This window comes from Acinonyx jubatus, chromosome C1, assembly GCF_027475565.1.
Source record: "Acinonyx jubatus isolate Ajub_Pintada_27869175 chromosome C1, VMU_Ajub_asm_v1.0, whole genome shotgun sequence".
NCBI lineage: Eukaryota > Metazoa > Chordata > Mammalia > Carnivora > Felidae > Acinonyx > Acinonyx jubatus.
In genome coordinates this window covers 118,898,679-118,926,453 of record NC_069381.1, presented here as the reverse complement: position 1 = coordinate 118,926,453, position 27,775 = coordinate 118,898,679, and the positions used below count along the sequence as shown (strand labels likewise).

Here is a 27,775-nt window from a genome sequence, read left to right as displayed (position 1 = left end):
ACACAAAGAAATTGGTGTGGTGGGAGGGAAGAGTAAGAACAGAAGTGTGGAGGCAGGGAGTGCCTTGAGAAAAACAAAAGTGCAGAGAGCTGTCCATTTCATCTAACATCTGATATTCGAATGTTAGTATATGTAACAAACACCAGGAATCTTACTGAAAATGAAAATTTCTTTTTTTAAGTTAAAAAAATTTTTGATGTTTATTCAGAGACAGAGCATGAGCAGGGGAGGGGCAGAGAGAGAGGCAAACACAAATCCGAAGCAGGCTCCAGGCTCTGAGCTGTCAGCACAGAGCCTGACATGGGGCTCGAACTCACGAACTGTAAGATCGTGACCTGAGCTGAAGTTGGACACTCAACCAACTGAGCCACCCAGGCACCCCTGAAAATGAAAATTTCTAAACTCCACATAAGAGATCCTATATAGCAGGTCTAGGTAGAGTCCAGGAAACAGCACTTTTAACAAGTCTCTCCAGGATTTTTTTTTAACATTTTGAGAACAACAACTTTACTTGAAAAGTTTAATGTACAGTTTCTTTAAAATACCTATTTATGAAACACAGAGTGTGTATGACAGCAGCCATAACCTGTATGTGTAGGTCCCACAGATAATACACACATGTGAAGTGTGCTAGGAATGTGACCATGGGACATAAGGAGAACGGTGTAGTTGAAAGTTTCGGATTCTAGTTAGGGAAGAAACTTACATAATTTCAGCCAATTGCTGATATGGTTACCATTAATTTCTTCATTTAAATGACTGTGTGTGAGCCAAACCAACATGTCTGTGGGCTTGAGATGGTCCATGGAAGGCTTGATCTCAACCTCTATGTAGAACTTAGCTTTAGGTGGATTTGAAGGAAGGGGGAGAGAGGAGGCCACAGAAATTGACTGGCTTCATGAATTTGCAGGATTTAATGTTAGTACCTTAATTTGTAGGCAGTGGAGGGTCGTTGAAGGCTTGAGAGCTGAGGAACAAAATGTACAGTATAGCTTCTAATGTGACAATTGGATTTCCAATTAAGGGGGCAATTTGTCGTAATGCAATGGGCACTGGGTTTAGTGACAAAACCTCCTGTTTGTGTCCCAGGTGTACCACTTTATTTCTCGATTTAATGAAGGAATGCTACCTCATTTCAATGTGCTTTATTTCCCTTTTCTGTAAAATGAGCAAAATAGATTTGTTATAAGGATCGAGTAATACATGGCAAGGGATCTATATCTTGTTAAACCATATTCAAATTTATTTTTCTACAGTTTTAGGTCCAAGGGAAGAGAGAACAGAATCACAAAAGGGCACTGGGAGCCTACTGTAATCGTCCAAGGTGGAGAGGGTGGAATTAACATTTGCATAGTAATCAGGCTGATGGCATAATATGGGAGTCTAAGGAGGATGGGCAAACTCTGCTGGGAACCCTCTGCCCTATCGTATCTGGGTGACAGACGAAAATACACAGAAGACAAACTAGGACAACAAATGAGCATCTGCTGTACCGTCTGGGAAATGCTGTAGTGGATGGGAGTACAAAATCACTAAGGCCCGCCTTCAGGCTACCATGAATCTTTCAGCTGTCAGAGCCTCTAAGCTCAGAGGTTCAAAACATGGCCCGTGGCTTCAGACAGACCTGGATGAGAATCTTGGCTCTGCCACTTATTAGCTTACGTAAGCTCTAAGACTTGGGGTGCCCATCTGTAAATTGGAAGAATCATCAAATCTGGTTTTCAGCAGTGCTGTGAACATTAAATAAAATGACACACATAAAACGTCTAGTGAAACGCCTGTCCTAAAAAGGACTGAAAAAAATAATAGTTGTTATTGATATTGGTGAACTTGTTCTTCCTGTTCTCATCTGCATAATTTGAAAACAAAATCTGCACACACATCCACACACACCACTCTCTCACTCACGTGTACTAACACACATCAGTCACATAATGTTCGTTTGGATACTTTGGAAGAATCAGAAAATTGGGTCAGTTCATTTTATGTTTAGAGCTCATCATAGTCATGGAGTTAAAGAAAGGATGTTGAACCTAAATAAAAAAAAATCTTGGTTCTCATATAAACTTAAAAATAAGACTAGAGATATGTTTTCAAAAGCATAAACCTATGTGGATAAAGAAAACAAAACAGGAGGCAGCAGTAACCAAATACTAAAATACTAAAAGCCAGGAAGCAGACGGACAAGTAGTAAGTGACTCAACAGGACAGAACAACCAAACAAAACAATGCAAATGATTCCAGCAATAGTGAGGCTGGGAAATCCCATATAATCAAGCTGAGTTTTCCATCATAACCCCATAAGAGCTCAGAGATGATAGCCCCAGTACTTCTGAATGTGATAGAACAATCAGAGCTAGAGGGAGGAGGTGTGGTGGAAAGCCCCACAAGAAGCAATTTGATGTTCAGATTCTTTTTCTCTGTTCCATGCTTCTGGATCATTGCTCTTTTCTCAACTAGACAGAAGACTGAAGGTTTGTCCTCTAGAGAGAATGATCAAGAAATTCTGGACTCAAGATACCAGGCACTATTGTGGGCAGAATCTCCATTCTGGAAAACAAGTGACTAGAGGTCTACAAATTAAATGGGGAAATCCACATTATCCTTCCCTTAGTTTGCTCCCATGTTTGTGGATTGGAGGTATTTTTCAAAGAAACTGACCAGTTCAAGGCAAAATAACTACAGGTACTAATGTTTCAGGGATCCCAGGAAATTGACCAAGCAGATCAGCTGTATCAAAGCTCACTATGTGAGAAACCCACTGCCCCCCCCACACACACCTACATAGGTTTCAGTTTCCCCATTCTTTGTTTTATTATTTAAAAAATTTTTTTTAAATGTTTATTTATTTTTGAGACAGAGAGAGACAGAGCATGAACGGGGGAGGGTCAGAGAGAGAGGGAGACACAGAATCGGAAACAGGCTCCAGGCTCTGAGCAGTCAGCACAGAGCCTGACGCAGGGCTCGAACCCACAAACCACGAGATCATGACCTGAGCTGAAGTCAGACGCTTAACTGACTGAGCCACCCAGGCGCCCCTCCCCATTCTTAACTATGGCTAGACATCCAAAGATTGACAGATATTTGAAGAAATTCTCTAATGTGAAAAACATGGGCTCAAGTGAATAAGCAGTAGGAAAACATAAGGAACATAGAAGAGAAAGAAAATTCATGGAAATTGAAAAAAACCTTCTAAAATACTTAATTATTATCTTTAGGTAAGAGAAATGACTACTTCTATGAAATATGAAATGAAGGAACAAAGGGAAAGAGAGAGAGAGAGAAAGAGAGAGACAGAAAGTGAATAGTTGATAAAATTAATATAATCAGTATCAGCTCACTTATCCCCAGTTCAGAACCAGAACAACACCTAAGTCTGTGGGGGTAGCATGCCTTCAATTTTTCCATATTTGATCTTCCCCAGAAGATAGCTCCTTTGTCCCTTGCCACCAGGGTGAATGTAGGGGGTTAGAAAATTTGGGAATATCTGAAGGTAATCTCCTGAGAGTACAATTCATCTTCACCCATAGCAGTCAGGGAAGGTCATTTATCCACGTATGATGTACAGACTGGGAAGTACACATGGCCCAGAACAGACATCGTCATGTGCCCATCATATATCACCAGTCAGTGGTTATTGTCCCCATTGGTGGGGACATGATTTGCGTGGAACTGACATCTGCAATTGCAGTGCAGAGTCAGCATAGGGGTATAACTGCTGATGAGAAATATTGAAACAGATTCGGAAGATTTCCTCCTAAGTCCCCTTCTATGCCTGCCATCTGCATGCCTTGCTTGGCCTCAGTTCCTGGAATCCACAATTGGTAATCAATTAATTGACAATTTAACTGTCAGGCATTGAGTAGTATAAAGTAATGGAGTATATACCAGGTATCTGGGAGGCACTGAGAGTAGTGAAATCAGGAGAGGTTGGAATGGCTATAGCCTTTCCCTCCTGCTACCTCAGATATTGGGTGGAATGTTCAGGAAAGCTATTGATAAAAAAAAAAATGGAGACAGAAGGAGAAATAGAAATAATTACTTGCCTCCCCACTACAACCTCCCAAGGTTTCCAGCATTCCCCTGCAAATAGGCAGGGGACTCCCTCTTCCTACTGCCATCACACACTCACTTTCCATCTTGTGATGGCCAAAGTGCGCTCACTGCGCAAATCACCAACTAGAAGATGGCAGTGATAAGGTAATGTCCACTCACATCCTGGCACAGGGATCTGCCCAGATTTCTAGCAGCCTGAGAATGACTGGGTAGGAAGTGAAAGGGAACTGTGTGAAGAGATATTCATGTTTCTGTGCTCTAGACACCTTCCCACCACCTGCTCTTTGGTCACTTACAGACAGCTGAGAACAGATGGATCCCTGTAGGGGATGGCGATATTTTGGCATCAAGCCAGCTTACCAGTGAGTGGCCAGAACCTGGTTAGAACAATTTTTTTTTTTTGAGTCAGCCATTTCAACCTTCTACTGTCCTCATTTTCTGAAGAAGATATAAATGCCAAGGCACGGCCATTCTATGCATGCTGGGTGACCTAGAATTTTGTGGCCAAAGACTAAAGTGGTTCAATTTTTAGATTGGACAATGTGTGGATATACCAATAGGAAACAGAGCTGTCTCACAACTCCAAGAGTTCTGGAGAGTAATGGGGCATCCATAGTTAAATATCCAGTGCTTGCTTCTCAAGGATGAGGTTATCAAATGACTCTGAAGTCTTAGGAAACATTTGGGTAGTTTTACCCTGTGGAAACCCTATTAGACTAAATTTCATAGTATACTAATCTCAAAAGATGATGTACATGTTTAGTGTCTCTTTTCTCTGTCTTCTTGATTGTCCATTCCTCCATTAATATTCTTTCTCTAAATGAACTTAGTTGTCACTTTGATTGTGAGGAGGGTCTTCTACAACGTAGTATTTTCTTACAGAGTTGTATGGATCAATTCATTACATTTGATTTATCAATCTAAAAGTCATAAAGAAATATTTTGAGAAGGAAGCCATTTGGAGAGGTCCTCCTAATGGTTCTGTTGGTTTACATGGTCTCCCGTGGGGACATCCTTCAGTGGGAGGGATGTGTAGTCATATTCATCCAGTGCTTATATTCCTTTTACTAACACTTTTAGTGTGCTAGAAACATCGTACTGTCCCAATAGCAGGAGAAACGTCATAGAAGTTGTTCAGTTGTTTGGTCCTGCTTGGATAAGTGTATCTAATGTTTTTTGAGTAAATCATGTGTTATCATGGACCATATGTTACACACTTGAGCTCTGAAGTTGCAATTTTATTAGGAGTGCTTTTTAGCCTTCTCTTCAATGGAGCCATCTTCTCTTTGACATCTCCCTTCAAGACTGTAATTAACAATCATAAAATACAATCTCAGAAGATCCATAGGACTTCAGTGGAATAATTACCAGGGACTATGATGAGCTGCCATTCTGATGTTTCAAGATAACTAGCCAAAATACCACAAGCAGACTTTTCCCAATCCAAGGATGGATCCTACATCTCCACAACCTTGGGTTCACTTTCAGAAGGTTATGGTGACTACTAGGCCTGATATTCTGTTTGCCCAATAAATTTTCTAGCAAACCAGGGTGAAACATTACAGCATACACAACAGGAATTTGCTGGAATTTATTAAGGAAAGAAACATGCAGACAGATGCATAAACAAGCATGTGATTCACAATTGCCCATTTCATTCCAGAGTGCCACATAGGGATATATCTAGAAAGGTCAGACATCAAACTCTAAGAGATAGACCTCAGCTCTCGGGCTGAGGAGTGTTAAGTTACATAATTGGAAAAGCAATACACTTACTCTGAGATCAAAGGCTGGGATCCAATAGCAATATAACAAAGGACCTTGACCTTATTCTACCACTTCATTATTTGTTGCTAGGGACAATACCAGTTAGTTTCCTGCCCTAATCAGAGGGCTGAGGCTGAAGTGTCAAGGTTGTTGCAATATAAAATGGCTGAAATGAGCCCCCTCCCTGGCCGTTCCTGTTACTCCATCTCAGTATTCATGACCCTGGATGACCAAGGTGTCTAAGGCCTCAGGAATGAAGCTACATGTGGGACAAATCAGTGGCCTGTGACCTTGATCTATTGCAGGATCAATTGCCTTAAGAACTCACTGTTAGCCACTTTCCATAAAATTACAAAGGAGCCCAAAGGCAGGTGGTCAGTCAAATTAAGTCTTACCTATCACTGATATGCCATCTCAGTCTCAACATGTCCAAAAAAGAAGTCCCAAACTCTCTCCACTGGAGCCCAACTTCTCTCTAGTCTTCCTCATCTGAATTACAATTCTATCCTCCCAGAAAGCTTGCAGTCACCTTTGACTTACATTTCTCTCATATCTTGCGTCCAATCCAGGGGTGACTATTGTTGACACTGCTACCATCATTGTGTGAGCCACCATCATCTCTCATCCTGGTAGGTTAGTTTGTTAGGGCCGCCCTAACAAAATACCACAAGCTGAGTGGCTTAAACAATCGAAATTCATAGTCTCACAGTTCCAAGAGGCAAGCAATGTGAGATCAAGGTGTCAGTCAGTGTCGTTGGTTTCTTCTGAAAGCTGTAAGAGTCTGTTCCATGCCTCTCTCCTAGGTTCTGGTGGTTTACTGAAATCTTTTGGTTTATAGATGCACATCCCTATTTCTCTCTTCATCCTCACATGGGGTTCTTCCTTAGTGCATGTCTGTGTCCAAACTACTCCTTTTTATAAGGACACAGTCATATTGGATTAGGGCCCACTCTAATGACCTCATTTTATCTTGAGAACCTCTGCAAATTCCCCTTTTCCAAATAAGGTCACGTTCTGATGTACTGGGGATTATGGTTTCAGTATCTTTTTGAGAGACTCAGTTTAACCCCTAACACCTGAACAACTCCAACAGCCTTTTAGCTGGTCTCCCTGCTTCCACTCTTCTCCCTGTTCTCAACTCAGCAACCAGAATGAAGCAGAAATGGAATTCAGTAACACCGTATGCCTCTGAGTAAAGTCCTCTAATTTTTCAGACTAAAAGCCAAGTCCTTATGGTGTTCTCTATTATCCTATGTGATCTGATGAGGAAAATCAAATGGTCTATGGTCAATTGTTCACCTAGTATAAAAGTTTAAAATCTCAGCTAATAAAAGGACTATTAATGGTTTGCCCTCTAAATAAACACTGTCATTGTGTAATTGTTTAACATAGCTTGAGAGTCATCAAACCATAGGCTGCAGGCCAAATTCAGCCCCTCACCTGTTTTGTAAATAAGGTTTTATCGGCACTTAGCAATGCTCACATGTTTACATACTGTCTATGGCTTCTTCTAGCTATAATGGCAAGAGCTGAAGAATTATAACTGATCTTATGGCCCCAAAAGGCCGAATTGTCACTAACTGGATCTTTATAGAAAACGTTTGTTGACCCCTGCCACAGATCTTCAATACTTTAGTGCTCTGGACAAGTACAACAATCCATTTTTAAATCCAAAGTATTCTACTGAACAAATACCGGTGGCCTCTTTCCAAATTGTACCTTTCAACTACTCATTTGAAGTGTGTCACCATGTGACTTTCTTCTGCACTGCTGAACATTGTGAAGTCTCACTTACCCTACATAATTACCATGTATCCCATGGCCTTGTCTTCTTCTGGTGACCACAGTACAAATCCTGAGAGTATTGTACAAATCCCTGAGAGTATTTGTAAAAAATAAAGCCTATAATTCTAAAGTGTTAAGAAATTGAGGTTTGATGATCTCTAGCCCTTGGTTGGTGAACATTTTTCTTTTTGCTTTTCTTCGGTGAGGTTCTTACAAAGAACAAAGTCTGACTTTTAAAATTGTGTGTGTGAGGTTTCCCTTTGTTTTTTTTCCGGCAATGGAGTTGGTCTCTCAAACAGTACCTCTCTGGTATTATCTTCTATTAATCTTTTCCTTCCCTCATCCCCTTCAGCGACAATGCTACCCTTCCAACTTGTTGAGCTCACCAGACTCTATTCCCATTTCATCATTTTGTCCTTGCCATACTTTCCATTCAGATCCCCCAAATATACACATGGCTTGCTCCTTGCCTCTTTCAAGTATTTACTCCAACACTAACTTGTCTAAAAGACTTCTCTGACCACACTTAAAACTGTAATTCCCATGTCTGTCGCTCCCAAGCCTGTTTTATTTCACTTCCTAGAATTTATCACTGTACGACAAACTATATAATTTTCCTAACAATTTTTGTTACTAACTGTCTTCCTTTCTGGAGTATGAGCTACACAGTGAACTATATAAACAGTGTTTTGTGTCTAGAACAGTGTCAGGCACATAATAGTTACTCAGTAAACATAACTGGTAGAAACTGGAATACAACCAGCTGCACAAACAGTACAACTCCAAACCAAACCAATAGATTGGGAGTTAGGATCGGGGGTAGCAAGAGTTACAAATTTCTTGGCATCCATCATTCATAAAGGGAACAATACTTATTGAGCACCTATTATATGTCCAACACTGTTTTATGAAATAAGGAATGAACACCCTGCTTTAATTTTCTCTGCAACACTTAACACTCCCTGACTTTATATAGCACACAAATTTCTCCAGGTGCTTCGCTAGCTCTATGAAAACTTATTTCACATAGTTCGTTCAATTCTCTATTTCCGGTTCTTGGGAAGTATGTGCACATAGTAGCGTGAGTTCAAAAGGTAACTGAACTAGTGTGATTTGCTTTTCAGTCCCACTCACCTATGCTTTCATTCTCCTCCAGACTCTCAACACACTACTCCTTCTGCTAGCTCTTTCCTTCTGAATCTGAGGCTTTGGATTGTTTAGCGTTCTGTAGAGGTGGGAAATCTTCACCCTTTGATATTTTTTATAGCAGCAAATGTCATTTAGACATAAACTATTAAATCCAGTATTCTTTTCAAACTTGATAATAGCAGTTTGTTCAAATGGAAGATAGGCGTGTAATGTAGCAGCACTGATTTTCTTCTGTGAATGATAACTGGCTCTCGGTGTTAGAGAGAAAGGCAACGGAGCACTCTTTATTAAGTGCCCACTGTGAGTCAGTCACATCACATAATTGAATTGCTAACTTGCATAACAACCCTTTGAGCTAAATCCTATCACCACTTTACACTTGAGAAACTGAGGCTCATAGAGGGGAAATTCTTACTCCCAAATCATACAGCTGGTAGCTGGCAGATCTGTGTTTGCGCCAAGGGACTCCTGCCTCTGGTTCTTTCTGTCTCTCCGGTTCAAACTTCCAAAAGCATTTTAAACCCCACAAATGTGCGCAAGTCCAGAGACGCTTATTACCTCTAATAACGAGAGCCTCTACAAGGCTTTTAGGAAGCAAAATTGGAGCGTCAAAATCAAAGAACAGTAAGAAAAGAATAATCACAACCAAGAATATATTAACAGGAAGTAAAGGCGACTACTCTGCTCCCTAAGGAATGATCTAACTATGAGCTGTGAGGAGCTGGGAAAGAGAACAGTGGGAGCTCTTGTATTTTAGGTCCATGCTTCTCAGACTCAAACAGGGTATAAATCCCTTTTAAATTGGGGGAAAAGTCACTCTCTGACCTCTAGTGTTTACATGAATCGTCTTCACTGCAATATCACCTCACTATGCTTAAAGTTCCGTGCTTATTGATCTTATACAGCTGAAAATAATTTAAAAGGCTGAAAAACCATAAAACTGTCAAAACAAAATTTGGTGTCAATACTTATTTAATGTACTTAATGATGCTGTTTTATTTCAGTAAATGGCTAATCCCAATATAAACATAGGTCTAGTGTAGAGCATAGGGGTTCTTAATTTGCCCCCACGCTACGTAATTACATAATTATCCTTTGGCTTTTCTCTTTCGGAACCATTGCGTAACCTTTGCAGAGTGGTTGATTTTCATTAGGAAGAATACAATATTTGCCACCATGCCCTCTTCTGTTTTTATTGACGATGTTTGGTTCGGTTTGAGTCTGAGACAATTCAAACAACACTAATTGGCACCCACCCTGCCATAAATGTCTTTGAAGATAGATGCTGAATATGCCAGCCCTGGTTCATAAGATGACCATGTAGATAATCCTAATTATACTCATTTTTAAAATTAATATAAAAACTCAAAAAATTTGGGGCGCCTGGGTGGCTCAGTCGGTTGAGCGACCGACTTCGGCTCAGGTCATGATCTCACGGTCCGTAAGTTCGAGTCCCACGTCGGAACTCAGAGCTGCCAGCTCAGAGCCTGGAGCCTGCTTCTGATTCTGTGTCTCCCTCTCTCTCTGACCCTCCCCCACTCATGCTCTGTCTTTCTCTGCCTCAGAAATAAATAAACATTAAAAAAATTTTTTTAATAAAAAGAAAATAAAAAAACTCAAAAAATTTAAAACTATCATAAAAAACTAAAGTAGTCTCAAGAATATGAATGCATAACCATTTCTGGCATACCCCACCCTGCCCCAAATGTCAAGCCAGTTTACAAAATACCACAATGGGCTATTTCAATTCAGTGTTCTATGGACTAATTGCCCTATCATACAAGAGCCTCTGGCTCATTCAATAGCAGAACGAGTTAATATGAATATAGCTAGAAGAGATTCAGCTACTTCATGTCCAATGTCATTTGAGCAGGAAAGCACCCTAAAATGTGAGCATTGACATTCACACATATGCCTCCAATCCATATTTATGTCTTTGAGTTGTCTGCAAATCCACTTCCTAGTAATATTAATGAACATCAATCACAGAGTAAAATGGGACCTTTACGGTTGTAGTGACGAGGATGTATTGATTGCTTGGTCATAAAAGAGGCTGAGACACTAGCTGGTTGTACTCACTGGAGTCACAGGGAAGAAAGGGGTCTCACTGCGTCTGCTTATCACTTTCCTCATGGCCAATGGACAGTGTTCAAGAATACTGTGAGCAGTGGCTTTAAAAACTAGATAAGGCATGATCCCTTAAAGGTATTCGCAATGATGCTCAGTCAGAGGCTCTAAAAAGATGAGATGTAGAAGGCAGTTTTCTCTGATATGTACAGACAGAGGAAGGAAGCCAGGACAGAAAGCATGAAGAAGCAAGAAGAGAAGGGGAAGAAAAGTAGGGAAAAAGACATTAAGATGAAATATAAAGTGGCTCATGTCTCTAAGCCACCAAGATGAAAGTGTTCTTCTTACACACATATAATTTATTAAGAGAGAAAGGTTAATTTTGTGTTTAAGAGTTCAGCTTGCATAAATGGGGGAAATGGATTAAAATTGATGGCTTTGCCAGATACTAGTCGCATGACTTTGGAAAAAGCGCTTAACCTGAAAAGTGGCAATAAGAATAGTATTCTTCTTACAAGATTTTGTAAAACAACTATCCATTCCTACATTACTTCTTTTGGATGAAATGCTTGCACACCTGTACAATGCATCTACCCATAAGGAATAAAAAGCAACAATAAGAAATGCAGTTAATGTGGCAAGAATATAGAGGGAGGTATTTCTAAAATAATCTTTCTTTTTCTCTACCTTCTTGAAGAAAAAGAACACAAACTTGGAATACATCATAAGGAAATTTCCAGAGATTAAAGCCCTATCAGGGCTTAGCTAAGGGAGCTAACTAGAGGAAAGGGCATGCAGAGAGAAAACAAGGCTGAGACATCAAAAGTGAAGGTGGAAATGAGAGCAATGACCACCTTCTCCTTGATTCTTTTATATCATTCACCAGAACCCTCTCAACTTCTTTTCCTTTTCTTCAATGCTCAAGCCTTCATTTCTGTCTTTATATAATTTGAGAAAAAGGAGCATGGAAATCCAGGATCCAGAAACACAAGAAGGCTATTTTTAGAAGTTTGTCGAGGATTCTAAGGTAGTCGGTGTTCTTGTTTGGTTCCCCCAGAAGTTGACCTTGATGGAAGGAGTCCAATCCAAGTAACTGATATCAAAACTGAGAAGAACCCTCATAGTGGGATGTGGAAGTTAAGCAGAGAAGGGAAGAAAGGTAGTGGGAAAGTGTGCACCATAAGCTGGTTACCACTGTGGACAAGAGCTTAAACCCCTCGGGAAACAGTGACTGTCATCAGACTGACACCAACTAAGGCACAAGGGAGCTTGGGTTACTATCTGCCAGAGTCCATCACTAGGTACAGAAAGCACTAGAGGAGGGGCACATCATTCACGGGTGCTTCTGATCTGCTACCTAAGCAGATACAGTGCTTCAAAGGGTGAAGTCAGGCATCAGGGAAGAAAGGCCACTGACAGTGGAAAGTTAGACTGGTGTGAACGAAATTGCAAGCGGGGAGAAACATGAGTTGGCACCCAAAATATCTGCTACAGTGCAGACAGATCCACTTATACCCCTGGTTAAGTTGACTTTGCCCTGTAACTGATTCTTTCAGGCAATGGTCATGAAAAATCACTTCAAAGAATAAATAAACTTATAAAGCCAAATGAGAGATGGGGAACAAGCTTTATTCCCCTTTGCGCGATAACTGATGATCATGATTTGCTTTCTTTACCACTCATTCTAGATCCTCCTCACCCTTAGTCTGTTTGCCCTTGGGGTAACACAAACATATTGATAGGTGTTGATAGACCATGGTTGCTGAAAATCCCCATCTATACGTGCTGCCAAGTATGGAGGCACCAAGAGCTTCCCCCACCCCTGTGAGTCTCCTGAACTTCAGAAATATATATCCTTGTCCCTATTATGTGGCAGCATGAAAATCAGGGTTAGTTTCCCTGCCAATATAGTCACTCATTTCTTGGCATCCTGGTCCACTGGCATAAAGATCCTGTCAGCATTCATAACTTTAAGTTTGGTGGAAATATTACCAAGTCCCCTGGTAGAAGGGGATCTCCCTGATAACTGGGGATCGGAATGTAACTATCAGAAGAAAACCTAAAGCTGTAGGACCAGTAAAGAACAAAGTTCCCCCGGATCACTAAGACCAGGGGGTGAGTCTCTGTTTCTACACCTCAGTTCCCAGCTCTTTCAGATACACAGCACCATCTCATGACCATTGATTCAAATATATTTGTCATTTTGAAAGACAATGACCAATCTCACAGTGCCATGCCCATCCGAAAAGACTTAGGCGAACCCTTAAAAGGCCATTTTAATATCTTAAATTAAACTGGCAGCTTGTTAGTGATGTGTTATATGGTAGAACTAATGGATACCATGACATTTGCCCATTGCCCCCATTGTTTTATATAAAGGGTACACCATGGTGTGTAGCAATCATGTGCAAGGTTCCATGACCAATAAATCAGATCCTCTGTGAGAATTGGGATCAGCCTTGACGAGAGCAAGTGCATACTGCCAGGCTCATGGATAGCTCCATCTCTGCTACCATGCCTTTAATCTGTTCATAATACCTTTGGGCAAACTCTGAAGTGGCAAAGGACAGAAGCTCATTGTCCCCCACTGGATGTGTCATTTTTTTCACTGGGCTATTCACAGTCTCTGCTTCAGTGGGTGCTCTCTGATAGGCGTGAATGAATTAAGATATCCACAAATATTATGGACATTCTCATAATTTCATCCACCTGCTTCTTTCTCAGATATCTCTGCCACTGACTTCCCATTGTTACCCATTCCGGCAATCTGGCCAATCAACCAAACTACGTGCCACTGCTCAATAATCTGTGCAAATTTCACCTCAAGCCACTTCTCCTTTAACATTAATTCATTAGAGTTCTGCCCAGGGGAAGGATTTCATTCTGACCACCATTTCAGGGACGCCCTAGAGTGAGGCTCTAAGATGACCGAGGTGCATTACTGACTCACAGCAACATATTGAGCTGAATAAGCCAAGTTATTTTTTCCCCTTTATCTTCAGCTTATCATAGGAAATGTTCTATGAGGACACAGATGTCAGCTGAGGGATGAGCACTGGTGTCACAAATAGAGGCAACATGAAAAATCTAGACTGCTTTTTGCCTTAATTTACTTATGCCTGCAGATCTATTTGGGCCATTTGCAGAATGTATCTTTTCTATCAAAAACAGACCTCTGCTGTGTCCACTTGACTTTATGACTTTATATCTGAGAATTCACAACTCATGATGGGCAATTCTGGAAGCATAGTCAGTTGATGACCCATGCTTAAATTCTCTAACAAGAGATATTTTTTAAATGTTGAATAGGGATGCCTGGGTAGTTCAGTCAGTTAAGCATCCAACTCTTGATTTCAGCTCAGGTCATGATCCAGGGTCATGGGATCCAGCCCCACATCCAGCTCTGTGCTTAGCATGGAACCTGTTTAAAACTTTCTCTCTCTCTCTCTCTCTCTCTCTCTCTCTCTCTCTCTCTCTCTCTCCCCCTCTGCCCCTCTCATCTCCCTCCTCTCTCTTTCTCTAAAATATACCTACCTACCTACCTACCTACATACATACAATGATGAAAAGCATGGCTTTACTTCAAAATGTTACCATTATGCATAGACTCTCTCCAATTAGGACTTGGAAGAGACATGTATGGTGTCCTTATCTACTGTGTATGCCTCTAGTACCATGGGATCTGCTAGATCATAAGACATAAGTAGCAGGGTCATTTGTACTCCAAACCGAACTTGCTGAAAAGTTCTCTTCTGCTTTGAACTCCATTTTAAAAAGTGGAAAAATATCGCTGAATAAATAAGTTGGAAAGTATTCCAACAGGGGGTGAGTGTTGCCTTTAAAAGCTGAAGTAGAACAAATGTCTCTCTTTTAGTTACCTTAGAGGCAATACCTCAGAATGTTTCCAACCACTAGATGCTTAAAATTTTCACAGTTTACAAGATTCCTGAACATTTGTAGAACCTGCCTTCCACCCACTGATGCAATGCTGTCTTCCCAGGAGATGCATATTACCTTCACTTTCTGTTCCTGAGCTTTAACAAGGTATCATTATAGTGATGTTTGATGAGTGGCTGAAATGCCAAATATCTTCAGATATAATGGTCTGACAAAACCATGAATGGGTACTGCTTTTTCTTCTGGGGATTTAAAATAATGCAGATCAATGGCCACATGTAAGTGTTGGAGACTTGATTGCTCTACTCTAGTAAAGATACTACCTCTGGTTCAACAGCAATAACAGCAGCTCTTAAGTTTGCAGTAGACAACCCTCATCCATCAGGGGCCATCTGGTGTATATTGGGGACCACAATGTCAGCATCCTTCCAACCTTTAGGAGTGGCACAAACCTACTAATCTATCTAGCAATAAGGTGTTGTTGCTTGTTTACTATTTTGGCTGAGGCAGAAAGAACAGTTTTGGGGACTTCAACTTGACCTTTCCTGCCAAGAAAAAACCTCTTGTACAGCATATTACAAAATAATAAGTTAGGGTTTTTTAACTGTTACATTATATTCATCCCAGACATGCTCTCAGGGTCGGAGGAATGACCAGAACCTAAGCTCATGGCCTGGTAAACCACTGACATATAGACCTGGATCTGCACTCCAACTATCACTTCTTCATTTGTTTCTACCCTGACAGGAACCATGATTAAGTATATTGGATCTTCTACAGTCCATACCAGCTCAGACCTTGCACATAAGTCCTGTATACAATCTGACTACTCTCTTCTCCAGTGGTTAATAATTTAGGCCAATGCCCAAAACTTTCTTTGGTAATGGAATGGGGAAATCACTGCTGTATATATTTGCCATATTTCAAGCCCTTTGTCAAGAAGTTCTTCAGCTGGTGGGATTTGGATCTGATTGGCTCAGGAACAGAAACTGGACAATAGGTTAGGATTTTCCATTGGGTCTTTTGCTCACTGACACTTGATAATTATTAGTTCTAAAGGTCAGGCAATACTCTTAATGACTTAATAGCTCTTAATAAAATAATTCTATTTTAATCAGAGCTCTTTAGAGAAACAGAATCAATAGGATGTGTATATATTGAGAACAAGATTTATTTCAAGGAATTGGCTCATAATTATGGAGGTTGGTGGACCCAAAATCTGCAGTAATCTGGCAGGCTGAAGTCCCAGGAGAGCCAATGGTGTAGATGAAGATGGAAAGCAGACTGCTGGAGAATTCTTCCTTGCTTGATGAGGCTGGTCTTTATGACTTTTTTTCTGGCCTTCAACTGATAGGATGAGGCCCACTAGGATTATGGAGGGTGGTCTTCTTTACTCAAAGTTCACTGATTTCTGTGCTAATCTCCCTATGACCCAGAAATAGCACTGCTAGGAATTTACCCGAGGGATACAGGAGTTCTGATGCGTAGAGGCACTTGTACCCCAATGTTTACAGCAGCATTTTCAACAATAGCCAAATTATGGAAAGAGCCTAAATGTCCACCAGCTGATGATTGGATAAAGAAATTGTGGTTTATATACACAATGGAATACTACTTGGCAATGAGAAAGAATGAAATATGGCCTTTTGTAGCAACGTGGGTGGAACTGGAGAGTGTTATGCTAAGTGAAATAAGTCATACAGAGAAAGACAGGTATCATATGTTTTCACTCATATGTGGATCCTGAGAAACTTAACAGAAGACCATGGGGGTAGGGAAGGGGGGGAAAAGTTAGAGAGGTAGGGAGGCAAACCATAAGAGACTCTTAAAAACTGAGAATAAACTGAGGGTTGATGGAAGGTGGGAGGGACGGGAAAGTGGGCGATGGGCATTGAGGAGGGCACCTGTTGGGATGAGCACTGGGTGTTATATGGAAACCAATTTGACAATAAATTTCATATAAAAAACACTCTCCAAAGTGACACATAATATTAACTATCACACTATCTATGTTATCCCTAGGAACATTATGGCTTATTAGCCATCACCACAGATTCTTGTGGGCCATTACGCACTAACTTGCATTCTGATTTTCTTGCCCATTACAGTAATTATGCCACCTTATCTCTGATAGTTGCACAATGCCACTAGACTTTTTCCATTTCAGAATTACATCATCTCTTGATACATGGGAGCCAATTCTGTAGCCTTCCCAGCTACCAGCCCTGGACTACAAAGGACAGTCTCCACTGATCTTCTCAGTGATACTTATCTTCCCCTCACTGGTACATTTATTATTGTTGTAGTAAAGGGAATATTCTCTGGACCTTCCAGAAAATATAATCCTTTGGTGAGATCTCTGGTCTTTTACATTAAATCCATGTTGGTATACTCACCTTTTTGAGTCCTTTGTCTCTCCACGCTCAATAATCTGCCAGTGAAATTCTGGATACTCCACATCATTTACTTCAGCTCCTCACTGTTTTCCAGCTTTGGGAAACCATTCCAATAGCATATAAGATCCAGTTCAAGGTTCCCTTGTTAGAATATTAAGTATTAAATATTACATAATGAAAGATAACCTCATATCAATAAACTCTCCTTTATCAAGCTGTATATTTTACTACCTTTGTTCAGTGACTAGAGTTCTTATACTTGAACTGGTAGGCATTCATCACCATTCTAATTCTTAGGAAAAAATCAATTGAATATTAGTGAAAAATAAGCAAAATTCTGCACAAATGAAAATTATATTTATGGTCCCAGAATTTTCCACTCGGTTTGTGTTTCTGCACTTACTTTTGGTAGACTAGAGATAACTTGGTATTTCTAGTTCTTTCAAAGTGCATTGCTTTCTTTGCTTATTTCAATGCACCTCAAAGCTTATTGGCACTTAACTAAAATCTACTAACTTAAAAGTTGAAATGTATTTCAAAAATAGACAGGTTTTAAATACAGACTGTTACAGGTTCACAGAATCTGGTGTTTATATTTGCCAAATATTAATGAGTTTGAAAGTCCAGTTTATCATTTTAATAACTAATGAGACAAATATTAAAAATGAAGCAATGTTGGGGGAGGAGCCAAGATGGCAGAACAGCATGGAAGTTTCTTGTGTGTCTCGTGTCCAGGAAATACAGCCAGACCAACACTAAACCATCCTACACACCAAGAAAAATGATTAGAGGATTAATACAACAATATGCACAATCTGAGCCACAGAATCCAGCAGGAATGTGGCACAGAGAGGTGAATTTGGGGAGTGAGAAGCCATGAAAGGTAGGGAACCACTTTTGCAGGTGGAGAGAGGGTGGAGACTGGGGGGGGGGGACGGAGAATACGGGAAAAGCACCCCTCCTGTAAAGCAGCTGGAGAGAAAGTGGAAAACTGGAAGCAGACACAGGGACTAAACTAAAAAGAGAGAAGGGAGAAAGGAGAGGGTTTAAATTCCATTACGACTATAAAAAAAGGGAGTGCAAAGGCTGCAACTCTGCAGCTCGATACCTGGGGGTGCTCTGGTGGGAAGGGTGAGTCCCGAGGAACAGAGTGGGGTCTGGGAGGTTCTCCAGCCACACGGGGAAAAGTGGTTCCACTGCTGGAAGGACATTTGGTAGAGACTGTTGAAGCCACCTGGTTCCAGCAGACCCTGGAAGGCGGCCACATTCGCTGGTGCTGTGGCAGTCATTAAGGGTGAAGCCTGGTGCCAGATGTGTGTTGTGATTTTTCATAATCCCTGAAACGCTGCTGCTACACTGTCTCATGAACTTTTTCTGGGGTGGGCTGGCACCCGGCTGCAGTCTTGGGGCACCAGCAGCAGTGGGATCCAGCAGGCGTTCCTGGCTGCAGCCAATAATTCGGCCATTGCTCATTCAGCCGTTGCTCACTGAGACCCTCCTACAGAAGGGCAGAATGGGTCAAAGCCACAGTCCTTCGGAAGTAAGGGGCCAGGGAAAACAGCCACATCTGAGATAAAACTCGGGAGAGAGTATTGCCTGGGGACTGGTCACGGAGAGTGAAAAAGTGGGGAGTGGACGAGAGCTGAAAACGGAGGACAGGTGTGCAATTGCTGGTCTGGGAGAACAGACTGGGTAGCTAGGTGGCGCCATTTTCACTGCTCCCGCGCATGTGCATACGCACCTACGAGCGCCACATCAATCCACCCCAGTAGGCTAGCAGCACCATCTACTGGAGAGCAGAGCTGTTACACTGAGCCCTGCCCAACTGGGCCAACTTTGCTCATCAAGAACACAAGACTTACTGCCGGCTTAATTTATGGACTCTAAAGCACTACATACACTGACTTCTAGGGAAAAACAGAGCAATTTCAGTCATACTTCAATCTGTTAGCAGGTTCCTCTATTCAATTTTTTTCTTTTTTTTTTCTCTTTTACAATTCTTTTCTTTTTCTTGAATACAGAAAGAGAAAAAATTCATTCTTTTTCAATTTTTATTAAAAATATTTTTTAGGGGCGCCTGGGTGGCGTAGTCGGTTAAGCGTCCAACTTCAGCCAGGTCATGATCTCGCACTCTGTGAGTTTGAGCCCCGCGTCAGGCTCTGGGCTGATGGCTCAGAGCCTGGAGCCTGTTTCCGATTCTGTGTCTCCCTCTCTCTCTGCCCCTCCCCCATTCATGCTCTGTCTCTCTCTGTCCCAAAAAAAATAAATTAAAAAAATATATATTTTTTAAATTTTTATTACTATATTTTTTACTTTTGTGTAAATTTTTTGAAATTCTACTTTACATCCATCATTCTATTTTCGTCTACTTCAGTGTATTCACCTTTTCAAATTTTCAAACAATTTCCTTTTTTCTTTCTTTTTCTTTTTTTCTGTTTTTCATTTCTTTTTTCTCTTGAATACAGAAAGAGAAAAACAACATTTGTACTTTCAATTTTTATTAAAAATATTTTTATTTAATTTTTATTAGTATACATTTTGCTTTTATGTAAATTTTTTTCAAATTCTATTTTACTTCCATCATATTTTATTTTAGTGTACTACAGTGTATTCACTTTTTCAAATTTTCAAACTATTTTTTCTTTTCTTTATTTCTTTTTCCTATTTTTCATTTCTTTTTTCTTAAATACAGAAAAAGAAAAAATATTTATTTTAATTTTTATTAAAATATTTTTCTTTAATTTTTTCTACTATATTCTTTACTTCTGTATATATTTTTCAAATTGTATTTTACCCCCATCATCTCATTTTAGTCTACTTCAGTGTATTCATTTTTTCAAATTCTCAAACGATTTTCTTTTTTTTCTTTCCCCCTGCTTTTTTTTCTCTAATCTGTCAAACCACTTTCAACACCCAGACCAAAACACACCTAGGATATAGCATCATTTATTCAATTTGTGTGTGTATGTGTTTAATTTTTTAATTTTAATATTTTTTAATTTTAATTTTTTTAATTTTAATTTTCTACCTCATTAATTCCTTTTCTCCCTTCAAAATGACAAAACAAAGGAATTCACCCCAAAATAAAGAGCACGAAGAGATGAGAGCCAGGGATTTAACCAACACAGATACAAGCAAGATGTCTGAACCAGAATTTAGAATCACAATAATAAGAATACTAGCTGGAGTCGAAAATAGATTAGAATCACCTTCTGCAGAGATAAAAAAAGTAAAAAAAATAGCCAGAATGAAATTAAATGTGCTATAACTAAGTTGGAATCACAGATGGATGCAGTGGTGGCAAGGATGGATGAGGCAGAACAGAGAATCAGCGATATAGAGGACAAACCTATAGAGAATAATGAAGCAGAAAAAAAGAGGGAGATTAAGGCAAAAGAACACGATTTAAGAATTAGAGAAATCAGTGACTCATTAAAAAGGAACAGCATCAGAATCATAGGGGTCCCAGAGGAGGAAGAGAGAGAAATAGGGGTAGAAGGGTTATGTGAGCAAATCACAATGGAAAACTTTCCTAACCTGGGGAAAGACCAAGACATCAAACTCCAGGAAGCACAGAGGACCCCCATTAGATTAAGATGGTTTTCCAGGAGAATTCTACCAAACATTTAAGGAAGAGTTAACACCTATTCTCTTGAAACTGTTCCAAAAGATAGAAATGGAAGGAAAACTTCCAAACTCTTTCTATGAAGCCAGCATTACCTTGATTCCAAAACCAGAGACCCCACTAAAAAGGAGAACTACAGACCAATTTCCCTGGTGAACATGGGTGCAAAAATCCTCAACAAGATATTAGCTAATTGGATCCAACAATACATTAAAAAAAGTATTCACCACGACCAAATGGAATTTATACCTAGGATGCAGGGCTGGTTCAATACCCACAAAACAATGAATGTGATTCATCATATCAATAAAAGAAAGGACAAGAACCATATGATATTCTCAAAAGATGCAGAGAAAGCATTTGACAAAATGCAACACCCTTTTTTGATAAAAAATCCTCCAGAAAGTAGGGATAGAAGGAGCATACCTCGAGATCATAAAAGCTGTATATGAACAACCCAACACTAATATCATCCTCAATGGGGAAAAACTGAGAGCTTTCCCCCTAAGCTCAGGAACAAGACAGGGATGTCAACTCTTGCCACTGTTATTCAACATAATATTGGAAGTCTTAGCCTCTGCAATCAGACAACACAAAGAGATAAAAGGCATCCAGGGGCACCTGGGTGGCTCAGTTGGTTAAGCAACCAACTTTGGCTCAGGTCATGATCTGATAGTTCATGAGTTCAAGCCCCACGTCATGCTCTGTGCTGACAGCTCGGAGCCTGGAGTCTGCTTTGGATTCTCTGTCTCTCTCTCTGCCCCTCCCCACTCACACTCTGTCTTTGTCTCAAAAATAAACATTAAAAATTTTTTTCAAAAAAAAAAAGGCATCCAAATTGGCCAGGAGGAGGTCAAACTTTCATCCTTCACAGATGACATGATACTCTATATGGAAAACCCAAAGATTTCACCAATGCTAGAATTGATTCATGAATTCAGCAAAGTTGCAGGAAATAAAATCAACACAGAAATTGGTTGCATTCCCATACACCAACAATGAAGCAACAGAAAGAGAAATCAAGGAATCTATCCCATTTACAGTTGCACAAAAAAACCCATAAAATACCTAGGAATAAATCTAACCACACAGGTGAAAAATCTATACGCTGAAAACTATAGAAAGTTTATGAAAGAAATTGAAGACGACACAAAAAAATGGAAAAGCGATTCCATGCTCCTGGATAGGAAAAACAAATATTGTTAAAATGTCAATACTACCCAATGCAATCTATATATTCAATGCAATCCCTATCAAAGTAACACCAGCATTCTTCACAAAGGGAGAACAAATAATCCTAAAATTTTTATGGAACCAGAAAAGACCCTGAATAGCCAAAGCAATCTTGAAAAAGAAAACCAAAGCAGGAGGCATCACAATCCCAGACTTCAAGCTACACTACAAAGCTGTAATCATGAAGACAGTATGGTACTAGAACAAGAACAGACACTCAGATCAATGGAACAGAATACAGAACCCAGAAATGGACCAGCAAATGTATGGCCAACTAATCTTTGACCAAGCAGGAAAGAATATCCAACGGAATAAAGACAGTCTCTTTAGCAAGTGGTGCTGGGAAAACTGGACAGCGACATGCAGAAGAATGAACCTGGACCACTTTCTTACAGCATACACAAAAATAAACTCAAAATGGATGAAAGACCTCAATGTAAGACAGGAAGCCATCAAAATCCTTGAGGAGAAAGCAGGCAAAAACCTCTTTGATTTTGGCTGCAGCAACTTCTTACTCACCACGTCTCCAGAAGCAAGGAAAACAAAAGCAAAAATGAACTTCTGGGACCTCATGAAAATAAAAAAAAACTTCTGCACAGCAAAGGAAATAATCAGCAAAACTAAAAGGCAACTGACAGAATGGGAGAAGATATTTGCAAATGACATATCAGATAAAGGCTTATGATCCAAAATCTATAAAGAGCTTATCAAACTCAATACCAAAAAACAAATAATCCAGTGAAGAAATGGGCAAAAGACATGAGTAGACGCCTCTTCAAAGAAGACATCCAGATGGCCAATCGACACATGAAAAAATGCTCAACAGCACTCATCGTCAGGGAAATACAAGTCAAAACCACAATGAGATTCTGACTCACACTTGTCAGAATGGCTAACATTAACAACTCAGGCAACAACAGATGTTGGTGAGGATATAACGAAAGAGAATCTCTTTTGCATTGTTGGTGGGAATGCAAGCTGGTGCAACTACTGTGGAAAACAGTATGGAGGTTCCTCAAAAAACTAAAAATAGAACCTACGACCCAGCAATTGCACTTCTAGCCATTTACCCATGGGATACAGGTGTGCTGTTTCGAAGGGACACATGCACCCCCATGTTTATAGCAGCACTATCAACAATAGCCAAAGTATGGAAAGAGCCCAAATGGCCATCGATGGATGAATGGATAAAGAAGATGTGGTATATATATACAATGGAGTATTACTCAGCAAGCAAAAAAGAATGAAATCTTGCCATTTGCAACTACGTGGATGGAACTGGAGGGTATTATGCTTAGTGAATTTAGTCAGTCAGAGAAAGACAAAAATCGTATGATTTCACTCATATGAGGACTTTAAGAAACAAAACAGATGAACATAAGGGAAGGGAAACAAAAATAATATAAAAACAGGGAGGGGAAAATACAGAAGAGATTCATAAATATGGACAACAAACTGAGGGTTACTGGAGGGGGTGTGGGGGGGGATGGGCTAAATGGGGAAGGGGCATTAAGGAATCTACTCCTGAAATCATTGTTGCACTATATGCTAACTAATTTGGATATAAATTAAAAAAAAATAGAAAATAAAATTAAGAAAATGAAGCAATGTTATTTAGTAGAATTCAAAAATATTCCAAGAAATGTTATTTTTTAATCTGATGCTAGGGTTTTACTTGTCGTTACATACCTTGATATTAGAAAGAGACAGAAAATACAGGTTGATGTAGAGAAGGGCATACAATTAAAATGGAGGATGGTGAGTATACCACAGGCCCTTGACTTTTACCTCTGTCCTGACACACTGAAAAGTTTGGTTGCATTTAAAAATACTTATTATTATTGAGTTTCCACTTTCCATAAATACATAATACCTTCTTCCTTTCATGAAGTCCTTCTTAATTCTTAGACAGAGGTACACTCTGCACACTTGTGTGTTTCTACTGTGCTCATATCTGCCGGTGGTACATTTTTCTGTCTGGTTGCAGCAAGCCAAAACCTTTTCTTATGGCTTTCCATTTAGTCTTCATGCCCTTTATAAGTGTATTTGCATCGTTCCTCATTCGTGTAGTCTAAAATCCTACATTGACCCATCAACTTAACTTGCTTAGTATGGTAATTGCTGAGCAGAAAAAACGTAATTGCTTTGTAAAACTGTAATGCAAATTATTCAACAGGGGCCTCTCCTAATTACAGTCTGGTAATTTGTGTTTTACAATATTCACTAATTCATATAACAGGTACTGCAGTGTTACATTATAGATATATATCTAATAACCACTCTTTAGCATTTGGTAATTTAGTCCCTTATGAATTTTAGGAAGAAAGTGACTATGGAATGGGTAAAATCTCTCTTGTTAACTTTTTGATAATTAGTTATTACCTTATTTCATTTGATCTAAGAGATCATTGATTTTGAAGGTAACCATTCATTTACACACCAAGAAAAGAAAAATTACAGCTAAAATTGGCGTTCTTCTATTCCACGATGAACCTCCATTTAAGACTGCTAAAATATTTTTAAATGTTCATTTTAATGCCCATGAAGTATGATAAATAAATTGATTTCTCCACTTGTGAAAAATATAGCTCAGTATTCAACAGCATATCTTCATGAAATTCTCTAGAATATATTCTTTTTTTTTTAAATTTTTTTTAACGTTTATTTTTGAGACAGAGAGAGACAGAGCATGAACGGGGGAGGGGCAGAGAGAGAGGGAGACACAGAATCCGAAACAGGCTCCAGGCTCTGAGCCGTCAGCCCAGAGCCCGACGCGGGGCTCGAACTCACGGACCGCGAGATCACGACCTGAGCCGAAGTCGGACGCTTAACCAACCGAGCCACCCAGGCGCCCCTAGAATATATTCTTAATAAATGTCAGATAAACTACAGTAGAATGCATTTAAATGTGCATGAAAAATGACTTATCAAGGGCCCATTCTAATAGGAGAAAGGTTTCAAGTACTTTTCTGCCCTTGTTCTCATCCAGCAAATTCCTAGATCTACATACACCCTGGCCAACATAAACTCAGGCGAGAATCTACTGGGCTCTCTAAAAATGGTATTTACAGAAAATTAGGCAATTTTTCTAAGATACCTCCCAACCTTGCAAAAGAGAATTATGTGTTTGTAAGTAGGAGTATTATAAGGTCTGCTCAGCTTTCTTCAAGATGTCTTGATGAATAACAAAAAATAAATTATCACTAGAGTAACTGGTTTTGTCTTGAATTCTATAATCAACCATGACAATCTTTGGACGACAATAAAAATCTGTATTTGAACAGGATTTAATAAGGAATGGCACCGGAGAACAATGTGTACATAATACTATAAACAGTACCTTGATTGAATTTCATACAGCATAGAAAAGTATTGCCTTATCCTAAGTAACTCAAAATAAATATTTAACAAGTATTTCCACACTAATTAGTTACTGAACATCTAGTTATTTTTCATGCAACCCTTGTTTCTAAGTCTTAGGAAGTGTTAGTCAAAGAAGGAACAAATGAGAGAGATGAATTCCAACCATGTCTAAACTACCCCAAAAATCAATTTAGGAAAAAAAGGCTGATTTAGGGAATGCCATAGATTCTGTACTATGTAATTACACATTATTAAAATCAGTGAACTACAATTTTTCTGTTGTTTGAATTCTTTTATTTTAGAGAGAGGGAGAGAGAGAGAAGGAGGGAGAGACACAGAGAGAGAGAGCACTAGTGTGGGAGGGGGCAAAGAGAGAGAGAGAGAATCTTAAGCAGGCTCTACGCTCAGTGCAGAGCCTGATGCAAGGTTCAATCCCACTACCCTGGGATCATGACCTGAGTCAAAATCAAAAGCTGGATGGATGATCAACTGACTGAGCTGCCCAGGTACCCCTCTGTTGTTTGAATTTTGAATGTGCATACTTTACTAAAACAATGCAGCTATTTTGTTTTTAAATATCTTTACTATAGAATTTATAGTCATCAGTTGTAGGTATATCTGAGTGTTTTGTTAAACTGTAAGCTCTCCATCAAAGGAATTCTGTCTTATGTAATATTTGATATACTCAAAATAATGTTAACAAATGTGTGATATGTCTTAATAATTATAAAATGGAAGGCTATGAACACATGACTCAACTTAAGAACATGTATATTCCCAACATGACTAATGCCTGATGCTCCATGTAATCTCCCTGACTCCATATTTCTCCCATAACCACTTCTGTTCCACCTCAATTTTGTTTTTCATGCTTTTGCTATCTTATGCTATAGTGCTGTTCTCTCATGGGTGACTTCTAAAGGGATATATAATTTTTTGAGCTTTGAAGTATGTTATCAAGTCATTTTCCTAACATCCGTCTGTGACATTGCATGTCGCTATAGCTCATTCATTTCTGTTTTACAAAATCCCACTGTTTGGATTTCCCCAGATTTACTTATCCCACTCTCCTAAAGATGAGGTTTGTGCCCAGGGTGTTGTGTTTGCTACTGTGACAAGACACAACAAACATTCATTTTCAGTCTCCTGGAAAATCAGTAGGCATTTCTCTAGTGAACACACACACACACACACACACACACACACAGAGGGAGAGAGAGAGAAAGGGAATTGTTGTGTTATATAATGTGTCTAACTTTATACATTAATGCTTTCTTTTTTTAAAATTTTTTTTGACATTTTATTTATTTTTGAGACAGGGAGAGACAGAGCATGAACAGGGGAGGGTCAGAGAGAGGGAGACACAGAATCCGAAACAGGCTCCAGATTCTGAGCTGTCAGCACAGAGCCGGCCGCGGGGCTCGAACTCACGGACCGCGAGATCATGACCTGAGCCGAAGTCGGCCACTTAACCAACTGAGCCAACCAGGCGCCCCTACATTAATGCTTTCTAAAGGTGAATGACACATCTACCAGAAGTATAAAATATACCTATTTTCAGTACTTTTGCCAACATTCAGTATAGTCAGGACTCTTGATTTTTTCAGTGTTGTTGTTATCTTTTATGTTTTAAGCAGTCTAGGGGTATAAAATGCTCTCTTATTGTGGTATCAAATTCCAGATTTCTGATCACTAATGGGATTGCGCTCATATTTTCCTAAGCTCATTCACGTTTTTTTCTCTTTCTTGAAATGTCTTTTCATTTATTTCACTTATATTCAGGGCTGAATCATTTTCATACATATTTTATCAGCACATTTTTTTGAAATTCATCCATTTTATGAGTGTCAGTAGTTCTTTTCTTTTTATTGTTGATGGCATCCCATTGTATACATGTAAGGCAATTTGTTTATTCATTCACCTGTTGAGAGTTTTTGGCTATTATGAATAAAGCTGCTACAAACATTTGTTTATATACAGCCTTTGTCTGAACAGAATGTTTTCATTTCTCTTGGATAAATAGCTAGGAATAAATTTTAGGGATCATTTGGTAAGTATATGTTTAACATTTTAAGAAGCTGTCAGAAAGTTTTTCAAAGGGTTATACAATTTTCATTCCCGCTGGTAACATACAATGTTATACAGTCATGTCAGTCCTCCCTCCTGCTCAATGTCGTCAGTATGTTTTATTACAACTATTCCAGTGGATATGTGCTGTTACTTATTGGGGCTTAATGCTGCATTTTAGAGCAATTTACAGCATTGAGTGTCTTTCATATGCTTATAGGTCATTTTTTATCTTCTAGATGAAATGTTCAAATGCCTTTGCCGATTTGGGGGGGGGGCATTATTTCTATATTATTGAATTGTGAGTGTTCTTTATATATTATAAGTAAAAGCCCCTTTTCAGATATAGCCATCACAGATGCTTTCTCCC

At 39.4% G+C, this 27,775-nt stretch overlaps 1 long non-coding RNA gene across 2 annotated transcripts in view; it reads left to right on the top strand.

Annotated features, from left to right (window-relative positions):
• LOC113595388 (uncharacterized) overlaps positions 1–27,775 on the top strand; it is a 66,262-nt gene that overhangs the window by 24,881 nt on the left and 13,606 nt on the right. The window contains exon 3 of one of the 2 annotated variants that reach the window (XR_008295276.1): positions 1,257–2,645. The exons of the other annotated variant lie outside the window; for it this stretch is intronic. This is a non-coding gene — a long non-coding RNA (uncharacterized LOC113595388). Of the gene's footprint in view, positions 1–1,256; positions 2,646–27,775 lie in introns of those variants that run through there. 2 annotated transcript variants of the gene reach the window in all.